This window comes from Podarcis melisellensis, assembly GCF_964234715.1.
Source record: "Podarcis melisellensis genome assembly, chromosome: 1".
Lineage (NCBI taxonomy): Eukaryota > Metazoa > Chordata > Lepidosauria > Squamata > Lacertidae > Podarcis > Podarcis melisellensis.
Genome location: NC_138528.1, coordinates 48591893 through 48611499, shown reverse-complemented (window position 1 = coordinate 48611499; position 19607 = coordinate 48591893). Strand labels below are relative to the sequence as shown.

General features: G+C 43.1%; 1 long non-coding RNA gene across 1 annotated transcript in view; it reads left to right on the top strand.

Annotated features, from left to right (window-relative positions):
* LOC309364833 overlaps nt 1-18642 on the top strand; it is a 200706-nt gene extending 182064 nt beyond the window's left edge. Inside the window, exon 3 of the long non-coding RNA XR_014165888.1 lies at nt 18627-18642. This is a non-coding gene — a long non-coding RNA (uncharacterized lncRNA). The remainder of the gene's footprint in view (nt 1-18626) is intronic.
* The last annotated feature ends 965 nt before the right edge of the window (nt 18643-19607 follow it).

Genomic DNA, 19607 nt, shown 5'->3' with positions numbered 1-19607 from the left:
ACTTATAAATAAGCCTCTTTGTGCCAATGAAGTTCTAGGGAGAGAAGTTTAGGATTGTAACCAGTGCTTTTTTACTTTAAAAAAATGTTTAGGGACACTCTTTTTCCTACTCAGATTGAAATATTGCCCCATCAATGAGGCCAAACATAGATTCACAAAATGTTTAGGGGTATGCGTACCCCTGCGTCCCCCCAGGAAAAAAACACTGATTGTAACCATGGTGTATCTTTCATCCTGGGGATCCAAAAGCATTTGCTGAGGGCCTTCTCAGCAGTGGCACCCTCTCTGTGGAACGCCCTCCCAACCAATGTCAAGGAGATAAAGAACTACATAACTTTTAGAAGACATCTGAAGGCAGCCCTGTATTGGGAAGTTTTTAATTTTTGATGTTTTATTGTGTTTTGGAAACCACCCACAGTGGCTGGGGCAACCCAGCCAGATGGGTGGGGTAGAACTAATAATGATGTTGTTGTTGTGGTTACTATTATTATTTATTATTATTTAATGCCTACAAATCACTGAAAACAAAGGAAGAGGGGAGCAATATGATACAAATTTGACAGTTTACCTCAGTCTAAGAACGGAATCCGAATGGTGGAAAGGCGCCGGCGGCGGGAGGCCTCATTAGGGAAAGTGCGCCTTGGTTTAAGAATGGTTTTGGTTTAAGAACGGACTTCCGGAATGGATTAAGTTCATAAACTGAGGTACCACTGTACATTGAACACACCATTCATGAGATTAACAATTTTGTGTTCAGATGTAATGCTAAACTGTAATTAATTAAACATGGAAGTGAAAGTGCTTGATCTTCTCATGGCTGCACCCAGTGCCTTTCTTATAGAAAAAATGGTGCCAGAATGCCCCCGCCTCCTAATTTGGTTGAAAGTTGCTTGGGGCTGCCCTGGGCAAAATAATGCTGGTGTGCCATGAAGTTCCTAAGTGGTGGAGGACGTTCCTCACACATCCCAGGTCAATCAGTATGGCCCAGGGCAGCTTCATTAAAAATATTGCTAGCCTAGACCTTGAGATTCTAAACCCACAAAATTACTTTCCCTTGTTGTTCTCATGTGGCAGGAAAGTGAGATTGTGAATGAACTCCTAATGGTATATTTGTTACTTACCACATTCCTGAAACCGCTAGGATTTTCTTTTAAAGCCCCAAATTGCCAGGTGAATCTGACCTAACCCTTTGAAGTTACTATACCTAACTCAAAAGGCATTTGGATGATGGGGTAGAGTGGATGCTTATCAAATCTATGAATAACACAAAGATGGGATGTATAGCTAATACTATAGAAGGCAGACTTGCAACTGAAAAAGATCTCAACAGGCTGGACACTGAGCCAAAATCAAGAGGTTAAATTCAACATAGATAAATGCAAAGTCCTGCATTTAGATGCATTTTTTTAAAAAAGAATCAAAGCTTCATGTATGGAATGGGGAAGTCATAGCTGAATGTTATCTAAATGTCTTTGTGGGTCACAGACTGAACAGCAGTGGAATGTAACTGCTAAAAAATGTTAATGCTTCACTTCTTGACCTTTTGGCTAAGATCAAGTGTAGTGTAAAAAAGTTAATGCAAATAATATTTTTACCACGCTATTGCAAATATTAAAAATACACGGAACCTTATGATGAGGTTCCATAGTGGTGGCATATGCATTCCCCATTTTTAATACATTTATATCCCATCTTTCCTTCAAGAAGCTCAAGGCGCCCGCCACACATGGCTCTCTTTCCCTCCCATTTGTCCTCCCCACAACCTTGCAAAGTAGGTTAGGCTAAGATAGGCATCCCCAACTTTCGGCCCTCCAGCTGTTTTTGGCTACAATTCCCATCATCCCTGACCACTGGTCCTGTTAGCTAGGGATCATGGGAGTTGTAGGCCAAAACATCTGGAGGGCCGCAGGTTGGGGATGCCTGGGCTAAGAGATGGTGATTGGCCAAAGGCTCAGTGGCTGTGTGTGTGGAGATTTAGATGGGAGGGTGGCAGCCTTGCACTGGTTATTGGCATAGGCGCCGACTCCATGGGGCCTGAGGGGGCCCGAGCCCCCTCAAAAATTCATTTGGGGGGGCTCTGCCCCCCCAATAATTTAAGAAAATTATTAGTTATATTATGCTTTGTAAAATCACAAAATTATGTTGGTATTTTTTATTTTCCTTGTTTGACGATAGTTACCTTTTAAAATACATTCAGTAATGAGTTAAAACAAAGCCACTCCCGATCTAGAGAGGGGGTGGGGTTGCGGGCTCTCGACCCATCAACAATCTTGCGGGGCTGGCGTCAGCCCCGCGAGAAGCGGGGATTCCCCCTAGCTCATTAATATTCACCGCCCATGGCGGCAGCCAATCGGCTGCCGCAAAGGGCGGGCCCTCACAGGTTCACTTAAGGTCGGGGCAGCCCGGGGCTCGCCCCTTTCGTTCCCCCAGCAGCAGCGGTTGGGAGGTCTTGGGCCCCCCCCAATATTTTTTATAAGTCGGTATGGGCCCCCGCCCCCCCAATATTTTTTATAAGTCGGCGCCCCTGGTTATAGGACTCAAATCTTTTTATATTCAACAGTGGGGTGTGTTTTTTTGCATGTACAAAAGTATACCTTTTGATTATTACCACAAAACTCCTTTTAAAAAGTTCTCTAAACTATTTTATGGTAATTAGATTCAGTTCTACTATTTTCTAAAAGCAGAGCCATCAACTAGAAGTAAATTTTCTGGTGTACTGAGCACATTTGATGTTGAGTTTTTGAGACACCAGAAACATGTAAGCCCTTTGAGATATATTTAGAGTTGTATTTTATATGAAAGATGCTTCACACAAAAAAGGGAGGGAGAAAAGGTTACATTGTCAAGACGGAGATGTGCATGGAAGACCAGGGAGTTAAATAGCAAGGATTACCTAAGGTCAGTGTTAAATCAAATGTAAAAACAAAACCCTTGTTCCAATGGCTTTGCTAAAGCAAACATGGATACTCATGGTAAGAACTAGGGATGTTATGCTAGCATAAGCTTGCATTGCCATTGCAGCATGAAGTTAATTCTCGCTTACTCTTTCCCCCCAGGATTATCCCCCACCCCCCCGGGTAAAATTTTGTGTTCCTTGGACTATGTTTTTAAAATAGTTTTCTGGACGGAGAAATCTAAATTGATACAATTTAGGTGAATTTGGTTGGTTCCTTTTCTGGCTATGAGGTAAATGTCTGTGTGGAATTGCATGCCCCTTTCCGTTAGAGACATGTAGCTATGTTTTGCATAGCTGTCAACTTTTCCCTTTTCTTGCGAGGAATCCTATTTGAAATAAGGGATTTTCCCTTTAAAAAAGGGAAACGTATGATGTTTTTGGGATGAATGTTTCCACTTTGTTTTTCAGCACTCTTTGGATAAAGTTCTGTGATACATTGACATTGCGCTTGCTCTTAATTGCCTGACTTGTCCTCCGTTGTATTATCACATAGCCATATCTGGCTGGCTACACGGTATTGTGATGGCATCACCTTATTTTGCTGCCTGTCTCTGTTTGGGATAGATCACCCATGTGAAGAAGCCAGGGGAGGGTGGGGAGCGTGGTGTGATGCTGCTGCACCAATAGCCAGGAGGAAAAAGCTACAGTGGAGAGATCTGAAAAAGAGAGTAAATATTTGAACAATGTAAGTATTTTTTCCCCTGGGTAAGGCCAACCATATATATATGAAAGACCACCACCCTTGCAGCTGTATGGACAGGTCAAAGGTAAGGCAGCTATTTCTTGTTTTATATATATAAATTTTTATTAGGTTTTACAATTTAATATTCAACACATTAAACAGAAGAAGAAGAAGAAGAAGAAGAAGAAGAAGAAGAAGAAGAAGAAGAAGAAGAAGAAGAAGAAGAAGAAGAAGAAGAAGAAATTCCCTCCACCCCATGACTTCCCTCAGCTTCCCCTTCTGGTTCTTTAAATATATACTACTTCTGCTTAATTTTATCTTTCTTTCTATGTTGTTTTTTTTACCAAATGCTCTTATATTCTTCTCATTTTTGTACCAAATTTTCTTTAAAATAACATCTTACACCTAATTAATTTCCATATTGTTGTTACTTAATCGTGCACTTAGTTTCTTAATTGTAAGCGTTCACTCAAACCCTGCTTAGTGAGTCCAATTCTTTACACTGTTTTTGTAGATACAATATAAATGGTTCCCAGTCTTTCTAAAAATCTCTATTGTCATTGTCTCTAAGTCTTCCTGTAAGTCTCACCATTTCTGGGTATTCGATAAGTTTGAGGTGCCATTCTTCCTTCATTGGTTTCTTGTCATCCTTCCATAGCAGCTTAAAATATACGCGACTAGATTCAAAACAAAAAAGGGAACACGAGAAGCTGCCTCATACCAGGTTTGTTCCTCTCAACTCATGTTAATCTGGACCCTGCTAGACGTGCAAAACCATCAACTATATGAAGTATGAGCAAGCAGTAGAGGAACCATGATAGACAAAATGGATGAAAACTTCAGCTCCGCATCAACTTTATGCAAGCAGCTTGGAATTTTTGTTGACTTTTCAGTAGCAACCATGTTAGATGTTGGATGATGGTAAGATTGAAAGCAACATGTTTTCAGCAGAAATCAGGTGATTTCGCCTTTTCCAAAGATGCCTCCTGTATCCTCCACCCTGCAATTTATTGACAAGAACTGGTTTTTATGCACATATGTTAACTCACGGTGTTGCAAAGAATATGAAAAGTGTGTGGGAAGAAACAGAGGGCAATGTAAACAGCCTTGAGCTCTTGGGAGGAAAAGCAAGATACAAATATAATGTAGTGTTCACAGATCATCGAGAGAGAGAGAGAAATAAATAAAGTCAGGAAAGCAGGCTCCATACTTGAACTGGAACACTATGATGTCCCAATATTTTATAGCAAAAAAGCACTCTCCCCAAAAACAAAATAGTTTGCCAACTCTGATAAACAAACAAACTCTGAGCATATGCCTTACTCTCTCTGCAAAGATTTCACATTCTGCATTTAGGGAGGAGGGATTCTTTAACACCCACCCACACGTACTGTACACAGAATAAGTATCGGCACAAAAAAAAGATGCATCCTGTTTAAATTAGTATTAAATTGTGGTAATTCGATATAAATTTGTTTGTGTTTTTTAAAAAAAACTAATAAATATCAATTGGCAGAAAAGAGAGAGAAATATACATCCTGGTTGCTAAGAAGGCAAGAAGGGCAAATTGTGGAGATTCCAAGGACAAAATAATGAGACAGAGGCAGGAAAGATAAGAGCACCAAAGCAGAAGGGGAAACAGCAGCTCTTTAGAACCTTCTGGATTCCTCTTGCCTCATGTGCCAACTACTCCAGTCACAGCTCTGGCTTCTCTCATTGGCTAAAAATATTGAAAGGTGGGGGCAACCAGGTTGGCTCGTATCTCAGAAATCATCCAGTTTTGCTTCAGAACTCTCTTTCCAGATGAAATAGAGACAACTGCTCCCCCTGGTACCTCAGTACCCTCTGTAGCTGCCTCTTGTAGGCCCTGGGGCTTCTCATTGTTGCTGATGCAGAAGGAGGGCATCAAATCCCAGGAGAAGAATACTAGCCTCTTTTCCCCTGTGCCATTGTCTCAACCCCACACAGGTCTGGTAGCACCTGAGTTCTCTGAGCCTTCCTGCCTTCCTAATAGTTCTGAGTGAACGCTTAGCTTGTGGGGCCTGTATCCTCTTCTCTCTTAATTCCTAGCATTCAATGCCGCAATCAACCTAGCAATGTTTATTTTTAAACCAACCTTTTCATCATTGTTATTGGTGATAACCACAGCAGCAGCAGCAGCAGCCTCTGCCTGCCCGCAGCTCTTGGTCGGAAAGCCTTTGCTGTCAGGCATCTTTTCCCGGAGGGGATGAGCCACTCATGGAGGCCGGCTGTGTTTGCACACTGACAGCTTCTTGCTGCAGGGGATCTTGAGCTCTGTGGCACATTTGCCTTAGGTGTGCCGTAACAACAATTCTGCCACTTCAGCTATTTGGGTGACCTGACATGGGAAGAAAGCAATCCAAGTAGAGCAAACAAAAATGGGATCCGACAGCGTGGCTCAACAGGCAATGAGCAGAGAGTGCTGCGAGATGTGTGGCTTTTGCTCTGACAACTGCTGCAAACAGGCCATGCCACCATGAAGGAGCAAAACAGCACACCAGTCTGTGCTAGAGTCTCCATCTGCCCACAGGTTAAAACCGAAAAGAGAGATCTGAGCTGCTTCCCAGCCTCATACATACACAGCAATGTGTTGATGTCACCCTAGAGTTAGTTCAACCTGCTATGGGTATATCAAGGGTGGGGATATTGAAATCAGTTGTTAACTGTCTATGTCAATGTTGTTTTTGCCATGTATTCTGTTTTCATATGTTATGTGTACAGTAGAATTCAGGAAAGGGTAAAGCTACAAAAGTTTGTTTTTGCTAGTAGCTGGTAAGAAGTGTTGCACGTGATGAAGGAATGGCTCAGGAAATTTCAGAGCAAATGGTACTTCATTAAGGATCTATTCTCTCTCATTGTAGCAGGTTGGCTCTGGCAGGAGAGCCTTCTGAATGTTTGGATCACTGGGGTCCTATAGCAAACAACATACCCAAGACTTGTTTTCTTTCCCTCTTGCTGTGCCTTCTTACAGACTCCCATCTATTGCTAAGGTATCCATGTCTTACCAAAAGGTGTTTTCCTCCACATCAACATAATTCTTAGTATTTTCTCATTTTTCATCTACAGGATAGCTTCATTGCTTTGAACTTTGTTCCATAAAATTTTCGTCTTCGCAGTCACCATGACTTTTGGATTAAGACCCACATCTGTACACCTGTAATCATTGATACATGGAGATGTGGACCCATAGTAAATAAAGAGGATCATCTCCCTTTTTGCAAATGGGGGAGGGCTGGGATTGAGAGACAGAGAGAGAGATTGGCTTGCCTACATTTCCAGCGAAGTAACTGTGTTTTTCTCTTGCAGTAAAAGAAGCCAAGAGTCAAGGCAACACCTTAAAGATTAGCAAATCTGTTATCACATAAGCATTTGTAAACTCAAGACTACTTCAGTAGATGCCTACAGCTCTCTGGGAGTTCATGGTGGAGGTGAGATTTAAACAGGGGATTTCCTGATTTGTAGCTTAGTCTGGGAGTAGGGATGTTGGAGAATTCTGCTGAAAATGGAAGTTGAAATTGCCAGTGTTCACTTATTCGTCCTTTGTCTAGAGCAGGAATCAATCCAGTGAAGATTATCAGAATTTACTGTTGTTGCTTTTAGTTTACATAATTGACTACCAAGCCCTTCTAATTCGCATTATGTTTCTTTTGTGCTGAAATTAATGGAGTGGAATCATGTGGTGTGTGGTGGAGTCTCCTTCTTTGGAGGTCTTTAAGCAGAGGCTTGACAACCATATGTCAGGAGTGCTCTGATGGTGTTTCCTGCTTGGCAGGGTGTTGGACTTGATGGCCCTTGTAGTCTCTTCCAACTCTATGATTCTATGATTCTATGTAATGGCAATGCAACTTATGTAATTACATAATTTTGCCACAGTGTACAGTAAGAGAGTTTGGGGAAGAAGATGGCCTGCGCTGGAACGAAAACACAGCTGCAGGTGACAACAACAGGGCAGAACAGAAAATGACGCCGTCTTATATTGCAACCTGGGAATAACCCTCATTGGTCTTGATGGGCATTTACTTTTGTCTGAATAGACCTGTGAAGGGTTGCATTCTTAGCCCCTGCACTACACCATACATCAACATGTTCATTTTCAAGTATTACTATCGACTTGCCTGTGTTAGCAGAATTTGACCTTCCTCCTTCTGACTGTGTGGCTTAAGTAAATACCATCTTCTGTTCTTGCTCTGATGAAAGCACTTCATTCAGCTCAAGCAGTCTCTGCTGAGACTTTGTAACTGCTAATTAGGAATGCCCCATGCTTGGGATGCAGAGCTCTTAGCTGAGCTGATAAAATGTTACAATTAATATTGTATTAATTAAAGGCTAGTTAAAATTCTTCATCAAATATGCCCTTGAGGAAGCAACAGGTTGCAACTGTTCTTTCATACGGTATGTCGTTGCAGGTGGGGGGAAATCTCTCTATTAATTAGGCTTAGGAATTATTCAGATTTTGGTAATGAATTAGGAAAAAACCCTGTTACTTTTCTCCTTAAAGAAATGATCGCTGCCACAATTGCCCTTAGATTTGAATGTTACCTCAGCTGGCATTTCCCAGCAGTCCCTATTTATGCAAAACTTGGTTAACTTTGGAGCTGCTTCAAGCTATTTCTTTGCATCCACAGGCACTGAATCTTGATAAATGCAAAGCAGTTACGCAATTGACTGAGGGCTGCGAGCAGTTACCTTGGCTAGACTACTTTATCAGTGTAACCAACCCTATACAGTGGTACCTCGGGTTACAAACATCTCGGGTTACAAACACTTTGGGTTACACACTCCGCTAACTCGGAAGTAGTACCTCAGGTTAAGAACTTTACCTCAGGATGAGAACAGAAATCACGTGGCGGCAGTGCAGCGGCAGCAGGAGGCCCCATTAGCTAAAGTGGTGCTTCAGGTTAAGAACGGTTTCAGGTTAAGAACGGACCTCTGGAACGAATTAAGTTCTTAACCATAAGGACCACTGTATACCCTCCTGTATACCACACATCTGATCACAAATGGCATCACTCTTTCTGCTCTTCACCAACACCTCTCCCCCCCACCCTTATTTCTTCATTTTCTGGGGCTTCTCATTGCTTATAAAAGTGCCAAATAGCTTTAAAATACCAAGTGGTATCCCAACACCTCTTGCACATCCATGGTGCCAAACTGCTTCATAAAAGATTTAATTGCTTTTGCATTCATTCGTGTGTCCAGGCTTTACCCGGGAGCTCCGAATCCTGCAGAGGAAGAAGAATAGCTACAATTGCAGGAGCCACAGCCTGCTGAGGATGAGACAGAATAGATGTTTGCTAATGGATTGTGTCAGGGAGGCCTGAGTGCTGTGGGATGGCTTTCAGTGCCCTGGATGCCCAACTGCAGCTAGGAATAGTAGGTTTAAAGGCTTCGGCGTGACTCTGAGCTGCAGTTCAGAAAAACGAATATAGCACTTACAAAAATCTTTCCGTAAACTTCCAAGTAGGATAGAGCTTAACGGGGGGGGGGGGTGCATGAATATTTCCCAGCACCAAAAAGCATTCCCTCCCTTCTGGCAAATCTGCAGTGATTGCTTTAAAACTGAAGCCCAAGTGGTTTGCTCTCACTCCGAATTAACTCAATTTGCTCTCTCTCATGTCATTGCTTAGCTAAATCTGATTGGCTTCATAGCATCAAGGTATGTTGTTCACTGACTGGTCACATGGGTGGCCCCCGCCAATTAAGAATCAATCAAGAAGGCATTGTCATCCCCTTCAGCAAGCTTTGTTTGCTCTATGAATATAATCTCAGTGACCAAATCTGATTGGCTATTTAATCATAATGACATTCTTCCACTATGCTGTTCCCACCTGGCTGGGATTGCCTTTGAGACTAACAAATAAGTCAAATGGAAACAGGAGAATATGCTGCATGAATAGATGCCTATCCCTATCCCACCCTATCCCATAATAAAGGTAAAGGTAAAGGACGCCTGGACGGTTAAGTCCATTCAAAGGCGACTATGGGGTTGAGGCACTCATCTCACTTTTGGGCTGAGGGAGCCGGTGTTTGTCCACAGACAGCTTTCCGGGTCATGTGGCCAGCATGACTAAACCGCTTCTGGTGCAACGGAACACCGTGACAGAAACCAGAGCACATGGAAACACCGTATACCTTCCTGCCACAGCAGTACTTATTTATCTACTTGCACTGGTGTGCTTTCGAACTGCTAGGTTGGCAGGAGCTGGGACAGAGCAACGGGAGCTCACCCCGTTGCGGGGATTCGAACCGCTGACCTTCCGATTGACAAGCCCAAGAGGCTCAGTGGTTTAGACCACAGGGTCATAGAACATGTGGGAATACAGGGATTTAGAGGAGAATGTCATGTGGTCAACAGAAAATTAATGAATCTACAGGAAGACTACCATCTACACTAAACAACTCTATGGATGAGCTCCAATATTAACCCACTTTCATTGTTGGTATAAATGAACAAACAAAAGGAAAGAAAACTTAGGTTATGCTATATGCCCCCTTTTTGAATCCCATTTGACACCATTGTTCTCAGCTGTTTTTTCATCCTGGATTAGGTGAGGTTACCCAGTCTTGCATCACACAGTGCGTGGAAGACATTACAATGTTGACCTAGCCAATTGGATCAGGTTACATGCTAAACATGCTAAACTTTGACCAAACTGCGGGAGGCAGTGGAAGACAGGAGTGCCTGGCGTGCTCTGGTCCATGGGGTCATGAAGAGTCGGACACGACTAAACGACTAAACAACAACAACACATGCTAATATCAGTGAGAGCAACGGGGGCCATGTTAAAGATTATGCAAACAGTTCCTCAGGGTGCTGGAAAATTGCCACAGAAGAGAGGCATTTTGTGGCATTGCCAAAATGTTTGCCAAAAGAAAAGGTGAATCGTTTGTGGTTAGCTCTATACTTGTATTCTCATGGTGTGTTAAAAGTAACAATGGGGAGGAAAGAGAGAAAAATTACAGACAGGAGCCTCTTCCCCTTTATTGACACATTTCCAGGCTTTAAACTTGGAAGACTGGGAGGACTTGCTAGCAGTCTCCTTTAATGTAAGCTACATGATTAAAGACTGCTTCTAGAAACCCAGGAAGAAGTCAATTAAGTAAGGAGTAGATGACCAAAACCTGTGGTAGATCAGGTAACCTTTATTAAGCTAAGGTATCTTTGCTCACATCTGCCAGCTGGTCTCGAATGTGTTGCCAGGGAGGGTAGCTGTAAAACTCTCATTGATTTTCACCCAGGTAGCTTTGAAACTTTAAAGGTCAGGCCACACTTGAATCAAAGTTCTCTGAAGCTATTAAACATATCCTTTAAATATATCCACTTACTTGGATGCCTCACACTCTCATCTTTAGGAGCTGTGTGTACAGTGGTGGTTGTTATTGTGATATTTTTTAAAATTAGGAGTCTGTAGTTACAGCTAGAGTGGCATTCAGCTAAGTTTTACTCAGAGTAGACCCAATGAAATTAATGGACCTAACTTAGTCATGTTAATTAATCAAAAAAATGTCTACTCCTGGTAAAACTTAGCTGAAGGCCATCATTAATTTATAGTCCACTAAATTGAAATAAATGTGCATGCCACAAAGCCATAAATTCTTAGGATATTGAAAGACAGGGGCACAATCTCTGCAGGGCTGTGGGAGCCTAAGCCCCCCCCACCTCACCATTTTGAATGAGGGGGCTGACCTCCCCCCAATATTCCACAGCCCACACAGTGAAAGGAGGCCTGAAAGGGCACACTGCACCCTCCGAAAGGCTCGGGGGCCCCCCTGCTGTGACTGCAGTGGGCTCCATTGGGCTCTGTTGGGCAGCCATGGGAGGACCCAACAGAACCCATCTCTGCAGCAGAATGGCCCAGTGGAGCCCACTGCAGTCACAGCTGGCCCCCTTAGGCCTTTTGGAGAGTGCAATGGGCCCCTTTGGCTTCCACCCGCTGTGTGACGTCACATGTGTGACACACATACATCACACAAGCCAGGCACCCACAACGTTGGGCAAAGCCCGGCACACCGGTTGAAAGAAGTACATGTTAGAGATGACAAAACTATGGCCCTATAGATGTTGTTAGAATCAACTCCCACCAGACCCAGCCAGCATTGCCAATCATCAGAGATGATAGGAGATGTACTTCAGGAACTTCAGGGGGGGGGGTTACAGGTTCCCCACCTGTGTGCTAAGTGGGGGGGGGGGTTAGCCTGCCATCAGATAAACAGAAAATTTCTACCTGTGTGAAAGGAAACCTATCTTCAATCTTTCCCCTGATTCACTTTGGGAATCAGGGAAAATTCTACATTCCAATGTCAGTACTCCACCAAGGTCTTTCAGAAAAGGAAAAGTTCAAATTGCATTAAGATTATGAAAGAGATAAATTGACATTGGCTACAATCCTAGGTAGCCATATGTACACAAGCTGGGAAGAAAGATCCACACAGACAGAGGTGTTCTGAAGATCTTATAGATGATTACCTGGCAAAGTAGATTATCTGTGTTTCCGTTTAGAAATGGCATATCTGTTCAGCCAGGTGATTTGAGTGCAATAAAAAAAACCCTTTAAAACACCTCTGACTGTGAGCACATCTCCTCCACCTGCACGTATACTTGTGCAAGATTGCAGCAATTTGATTTTGGCAGAACACTGTTGGTTTTAGTCACACACGGCTCTGATTGCTAGAGGGGAAACCACAGAGGTTTTGCCCTGGAATTGAAAAATGGCTGTGAGCTTTGCATACAAACTGGAAGGGAACATCATCTTTCAGTTTCCTTCTTTAAACAAAGTTTGCCGTACTGTGTTGGGAGAAATCAAGTTCATCTCTCTAGTTTGTTCTGCACAGAAGTTTGCTCCACAATGTCAACCTCACCAATTAAATATAATCTGCACTTGAAGCTTTAATGGATTGACCAATGTGGTAATTATGTACCCACTTACCTCAGAATAAACCCCATGGAACTCAATGACACAAACTTCGAAGTATACACATAGAGGATTATACGACTAGCAATTAATTTGATAAATTTGTTCAAATCTTTTGAAAAGCAAAGCAAATAGAAGCACATGAGAAAGCCACACCCAATAACCAAAAGATTGGAAGATGCTGCCATCTGTGATTCTTTTGATTCTTGAGAACTTGAGGGAGCTCAGTGTGAAGTTTACTGATATTTGGTGCTGTTGATTTCCTCCTCATTTGTCCTTTGAATTACCGTACTCTTCCGTGTATAAGACGATGTTTTTTTAACTTAAAACAATGCTTAAAAATTGGGGTCGTCTTATACATGGGTAGTGCAGAGGGGGGACAGTGGAAATGACTTCAGTCTTGAGTAGTAGAATCATAGAATCATAGAATCATAGAGTTGGAAGAGACCACAAGGGCCATCGAGTCCAACCCCCTGCCAAGCAGGAAACACCATCAGAGCACTCCTGACATATGGTTGTCAAGCCTCTGCTTAAAGACCTCCAAAGAAGGAGACTCCACCACACTCCTTGGTAGCAAATTCCACTGTCGAACAGCTCTTACTGTCAGGAAGTTCTTCCTAATGTTTAGGTGGAATCTTCTTTCTTGTAGTTTGGATCCATTGCTCTGTGTCCGCTTCTCTGGAGCAGCAGAAAACAACCTTTCTCCCTCCTCTATGTGACATCCTTTTATATATTTGAACATGGCTATCATATCACCCCTTAACCTCCTCTTCTCCAGGCTGAACATGCCCAGCTCCCTTAGCCGTTCCTCATAAGGCATCGTTTCCAGGCCTTTGACCATTTTGGTTGCCCTCCTCTGGACACGTTCCAGTTTGTCAGTAGTAGATTGTCACTGGCGTTATTGCGGGTGATAGGCTGCTGAAGCAATGTCCACTTGTGATCGGATGCTGCTGCGACAATGTCCGCTTGCGACTGGGCGCAGCTGAGACAATGTCCGCTTGTAATTGGTCGCTGTGTGACAATGCCCACTGGTGATTGGTTGCTGCTGCAGCAATGGCTGCTGGTGATTGGACTCTGCTGCTGCAATTGGGTATGTGATTGGCGGCTGCTGGTGTCAATCGCAAATAGACAGGAGGCTTCTGTGTTGTGTTCGACTGCAAGTGTTTGGAATTTGGGTGAGCTTTTTTTGGCATTCCTCCCATTCTAGACAATCTCCCCCCCCCATTTTCTTAATACTGAGTCCCCAAAATTAGGGGGCGTCTTATCCATGGGGGCATCTTATAGATGGAAAAGTACGGTACATACCTTCACAGTGGCTGGTTTTTGTTTTAAACCTAATTTTGGATTGTTTACTTTGATTTCCTATAGTGCAGCCTTTGCCAACCTGGTGCCCTTCAGTTGTTTTGGACTACAACTCCCAGCATTGGTTACACTTTCCAGTGCATTTCTCCATTATTTCCCAAATCACAAGAAGCCTGATCTTTTGGGGAAGTGGGTTTCTTGTGCAAATCCTAATCGACTATAACTGTGCAACCTGAACCTGTGATTGAATCCCATCCAAAAATAAGGGCAGTCTGAGAGGGTCTTTAGTTGAGCTGGGGAGTGAATAGGAAAGTATATAGTACTGCTAAGAACTGTCCAGCAATATACCACTTGAGGGAAGCTTCCAGTTTCTGAACTATGGATGACTGGTTTATTTAGAGAAATTATTATTATTATTATTATTATTAATTCTCCACCCATCTAGCTGGGTTTCCCTACAGGGTTGCATCCAACATACAGTGGAACCTCGGGTTACATATGCTTCAGGTTACATACGCTTCAGGTTACAGACTCCGCTAACCCAGAAATAGTGCTTCAGGTTAAGAACTTTGCTTCAGGATGAGAACACAAATCGTGCTCTGGTGGTGCAGCAGCAGCAGCAGGCCCCATTAGCTAAAGTGGTGCTTCAGGTTAAGAACAGTTTCAGGTTAAGTACGGATCTCCGGAACGAATTAAGTACTTAACCCGAGGTACCACTGTAGTGCTAAAGTTTCTCCTGCATGATGGAACATTCCCCCCCCCCCAAAAAAAATCTATTCTAGGAGTTTCCCCCCACTCCCTGGAGCAGATTTTGGGAGGAGACCTGGCACTCATGAAGGGAGAAGAAGGGGAAAGTCCCATTGCTGAAGCAGAAATCCTTGACCTGATGGGACTTGTTAGTTGAATATTAATCAGCCATTGATTGGATTATATGTTTGCTGCTTTTCTACAAATTTGTCTCCAAAGCATCAAAAGAATACCAATTACATATACTGTAAAAAGCATTGGGAACAGTTACAAATAATCATAATATCCATAAGTGCTTTTTTCCTTTAAAAATGTTTAGGGGTACTCTCATTTTGACTCAAGAAAACCATCATTTTATAGTTCAAATCGGGAAAAATAAATACAGTAAATGGAGAAAAGTGCAAAGTTCCACAAAATGTTTAGGGGTATGTGTACTCCTGCTTACCCCCAGAAAAAAGCACTGAGTAAATGCATCATAAACAGTCCTTACAACCTTGTGTAGCATAGAAACAAAACCAACCTTACAACTGGACAGGAGAGAAAAAAGCTCAACACAGAATAAAATCATTGCAATCCATGAAACCTGTGAGTATAGGGCAGTATACTACTACTACTACTACTGCTACTACTACTACTACTACTACTACTACTAAAAGCCATGCCAGAGGGCACTAACTCAGTTGTTAGCATGGCAGTGAGGAAGGTGAGTAGGTCTGCCTGCAGTGTCCCCAGCAGACTAGGTGACTATGACCCAATGACAACATTGGGCCAGCGTGGACTAGCCTCCTTGCTCCTCTCTACTGCTTGTGGCAGTGCCCTCAATATGGGCTAGGTGTCCACTGTTGGATATGCCAGGCTGTCACCATGTGGGCCCTCTGTGCTATCCTACATACAAATGCAGCTGGTGACCTAGGCCCTGGGTGCTCACGGAGGTGAAATGGCGAGGGCTCTTTCCTTGCTGAGACAGAATCATAAATCACTAGCGGTATTGATTGCCTTGCCCCATCAACGTCATTTATGACTGAAACCAGTAAACTTTAATTAATTTGTGCTTTATTTCAAGGACTGTTGACTTTTCCAAAATGTTAATGGGGACTTAAAAAAGGATGAATAAAATGCGACGATAATCAATGTGTGCACAGGTCTCCTGCATTAAAGATATATATCCATCAGCGATTCAAGTAAAAACCTATATGAATTATTCCATGTCTGAAATAAAAATTATGCTGTGCTGTAATGCGAAGGGCTTCTCAAATGCCCCTTTCTGCTTTACCTCTTGATTGCAGTTCCAATAAGTAATTTGCATTTATTTTATTGTTTTAGGTAATGGTGAGTCCATTTCTAAGTAATGCCTAAGAGGAGGAAATAATATTTCAACGGGTGATGCAGTACAGCAGTATTTTATTTTCCAAGGGAGAATCCCATGTGCTGTGTGTGTTTGAAACTACTGACAGTCATGAGTTTATCCTATAGGACAGTGGTTTTCAACCAATGTGCCGTGGCACCCTGGGGTACCTTGAATGATGGTCAGGGGTACCGCAGGCAACATTGGCCTCTGTCCCTCTTTCCTTCCTTCCCTCCTCTGATGCCCTCTTGCATCTCTGCCTCCCAAAGGCTTGCACAACTGTTTGTTGCAGCAGCCCTAGATACAAGCTTCCCAGGCGAAAGGTGCCTCTGGGGTTGGCCATGGGGTGCTTCCCAGGCCCCTGTGGGACAGTGTGAGGAGGCACCTCTCTTTTGGGGGGGCAGCTCAGAGACCAGGGGTGGCAGCAGTGGCTGCCCAGGACTCCCAAGAAGACATAAGACATAACTGAAGACATAACTGACTTCCTGAGCCCCACAGGGGTGCCACAGAAAGAATGCAGTTGGTCAAAGGAGCCGTGGACCCAAAAAGGTTGAAAACCTCTGCTGTAGGATAATGTGTGGGTTGTGGAAGTTAGGTAAGTAGCAGGTGTTACTGTGGGAACAGAATATGTTTCCTGAGAGATGTGCCATAAATATCAGCACTCCTTTTCCTGTTAATTGCCACCATGCAACTAGATTGCTTGTTTGGGAAAGCTAAATGTGGGCGGCTCACTGAGAAAGGGATTTCAATTTGCATTGAGGAGATCCATTAACTGGCCATTTCAGGGCTCTGGCAAAGGGAAGTTCCTTGGCTCAAAGCACTGGGACACCAACTGACAACAACACATTAAAGGGACTTAGCTGGCCACCAGCACCCATTCACAACCGCCAGGATTAGAAACCTCCTTCCAAATTATGCCTATGCAACTCCCTACATGTTACACCTGGCACCCATGGTGGGAATACTTTGATCCTACTAGCAACTTGGATGCTGCTGCTTCTCCTTTTTGACCTAGGAAAACTTGCCCCTTGACTAACCAACCCCTTAAGAAGGGATCCCTTAAGAGTGTATGTATAGTTTATTCATTAGTGTATGTATAGCTTATTCATTGAATTTTCGAAAAGAAAACAACAGATATAGTCAAACAATAGAAGCTAAATCATAATAAACCTAGACAATGTGTCCTATGCATAAAAGTAAGAAGGTGAGCGGGGGGGTGTGTTGTAAATTTCTCTTTCCAGCATTGAATTGTTAGACACTTAGCCACCAAGAGCGCCCTTACAAACCAGTTCAATTGTCCCTCTGTAAAATCTCAAGGACGCATCCAAAACCATATGCACAAGGCTGTGGCTGTGAATCTAGCACAAGACCAAATCGTGTGGCAGAGCATTGCATGTGAGACATTACAACACCAGCACCTGTCAGCACAAGTAATGTTTTTTTTCTTGAAGGGATAGTGTGGAGTCCAATGAACTCTGAAAATAACGTTTTGTTGCATCAAGCGCAGTTCAATATATGTGGAAATATATATTGTCCTGACAGAGGACCATGTTTTGTTTCATCTTTGAATATGAACTGGATGCTCAACTTCACCACTCCACTCTGAGTGCCTTTAGATCTGGTTTAAAACTAGTCTGGGTTTGGTAAAGACACATATCACTTGCTTAGGGTTTTGATTAAGAACTCTTAAGTCTCCCAACAATGCAGGGGCTTCTGAGGTAGTGCTTCAGGGCCAAATTAGATAACATATGTATGGTTTAATTGGCAATCTAGCTCTTTCAACTGATGGGAGGGAGTGTGCTTCACTCAGGTTAGAAAAAGGGAGAATTTCATCATTTTTCTCCAGTCAGTTGATTTAAGGCAAACACACCTGCATCAGCCCATTTCTCCCCCAAAGTACCCACCATTTCTGGCCTAGGGTTAAACCCGGCAGCCTGTTTATCTTATTATCATTATTATTTATTACATTTTTATACCGCCCTTCATCTGAAGATCACAGGGTGGTTCACAACATAAAAATACAAAAATGAGAACACAAAATAAATAATAAAACAAAAACAAAGCCCCTCTCCCACAAACACATTTAAAAGACCATGGAATGTTAATCAGCCAAAGGCCTGGTTATGGATATTATTATTTATTAAATTACATCTTGTGCATATGGATTAAACCCTAATTTTTGTGTCAGCCTGTTCCATGTCTCATCACTGCTGCCACAGTCATCACCACTGGCTTTTCCTACACACGACATCTCGTAAACAGCTTTACATGGTTCTCAGTCTAAAGCACCTGAGGTTTGGGCTTTATTGGCAATCAATTCGGTAGGCTTTGGCTCAGCCGAATTTTTCATTTCCTTGCCAATGCACAGAATCATAGAGCTGGAAGACGCCACAAAGGTCATCTAGTCCAACCCCTGAAACGCAAGTATCTTTTTGCCCAACATGGGGCTCGAACCCATTGCCCTCAGATTCCGAGTCTCACGCTTTTCCACCTGAACTATGCAATTGGGGGCACACCTTAAGCGTCCCAATAATGCACTGACAGTCACATCTCTACCTTGTATCTCATATGATGTGGGGTAGGTGGGTGTGGTTTGGGGGGAACGGCCTCATGGACCAAATTTGAAGCCCTGTTGGGCCAGGTTTGGCCCAAAGACCAGAGGTTCCCCACCCCTGCTCTACAATGGGGATGGGGAGCCTGTGGTCATCGCGGCTGAGTCCAACAACATTTGGAGGGGCTGAGATGCCCTAACCAGAAGGCAGGCACTGAGTCTGGGTTTAAATTTACAGTAATAAGATACCCAACAAAGTGTAGCAGCATGTAGATTGGGGAGGGGGAGGAGGATAAGGAGAAGATTAGCTGGGCAATGAGAAGTGGTGTGAACTAATTTAGCTTTCTGGCTGCCATGCAGATTACAAAACCAGGAGGGAGTATCAGGCCTACAGTCTGATTTCTCTGCTGCCTCCCTTTGATCTATTCCAGGATCCGTCCCCTGAAGAATTGCAGTGATGAGCAGCCCCTAAGTAACATGCTCTGCTGTTAGAAGGGAAAAGACAAGGTTCAAAAGCCTGTGCCTGGCAAGTAAGGAGTTTCCCTTTTAAATACTGATCAGAAAGCAGAATAATATAATCTTCTTCTTTTCTTAAGTGAAGTGCGGAAGGGAGGAAATGGTGCATCTCAGAAGAGATCATTAGAAAAAGAAAGAAATAGGCATCTAAATTGCACAAACATCTCCCTGGGCAACGTCAGAAGATAAATTCACAAATACTGTCAGATCAATATCAGAACTGTGTAATGGAGACAAAGAAAAATGAACCAAGGGCAGCAGTGGGCGGGACAAAAGAAAACAAAGCTACCAAATACTAACTTACATATGCCAATGCAAGGCAGGGGAAAACCTTTCTCCTTTTCTCCTTTAATGGAAGAGTTGAGAAATGGAGGAGGGAGAAGAGCTGGGCTTCCTATGCAGCCTCACTTAAACTTGGGTCTTTTTTTGGGGGGGGTATTTCAGTGTTGAAACAAATGCAGTCCCAAGGGGTCTGTGCATGTTAAACCGTATGTTGCATTAAATCGTTCCCTTGTAGCAGCTGGTGACCTGGAGACAGCTCTCCATCTGTAGCAGCTCACCATGTGGATTTCTAT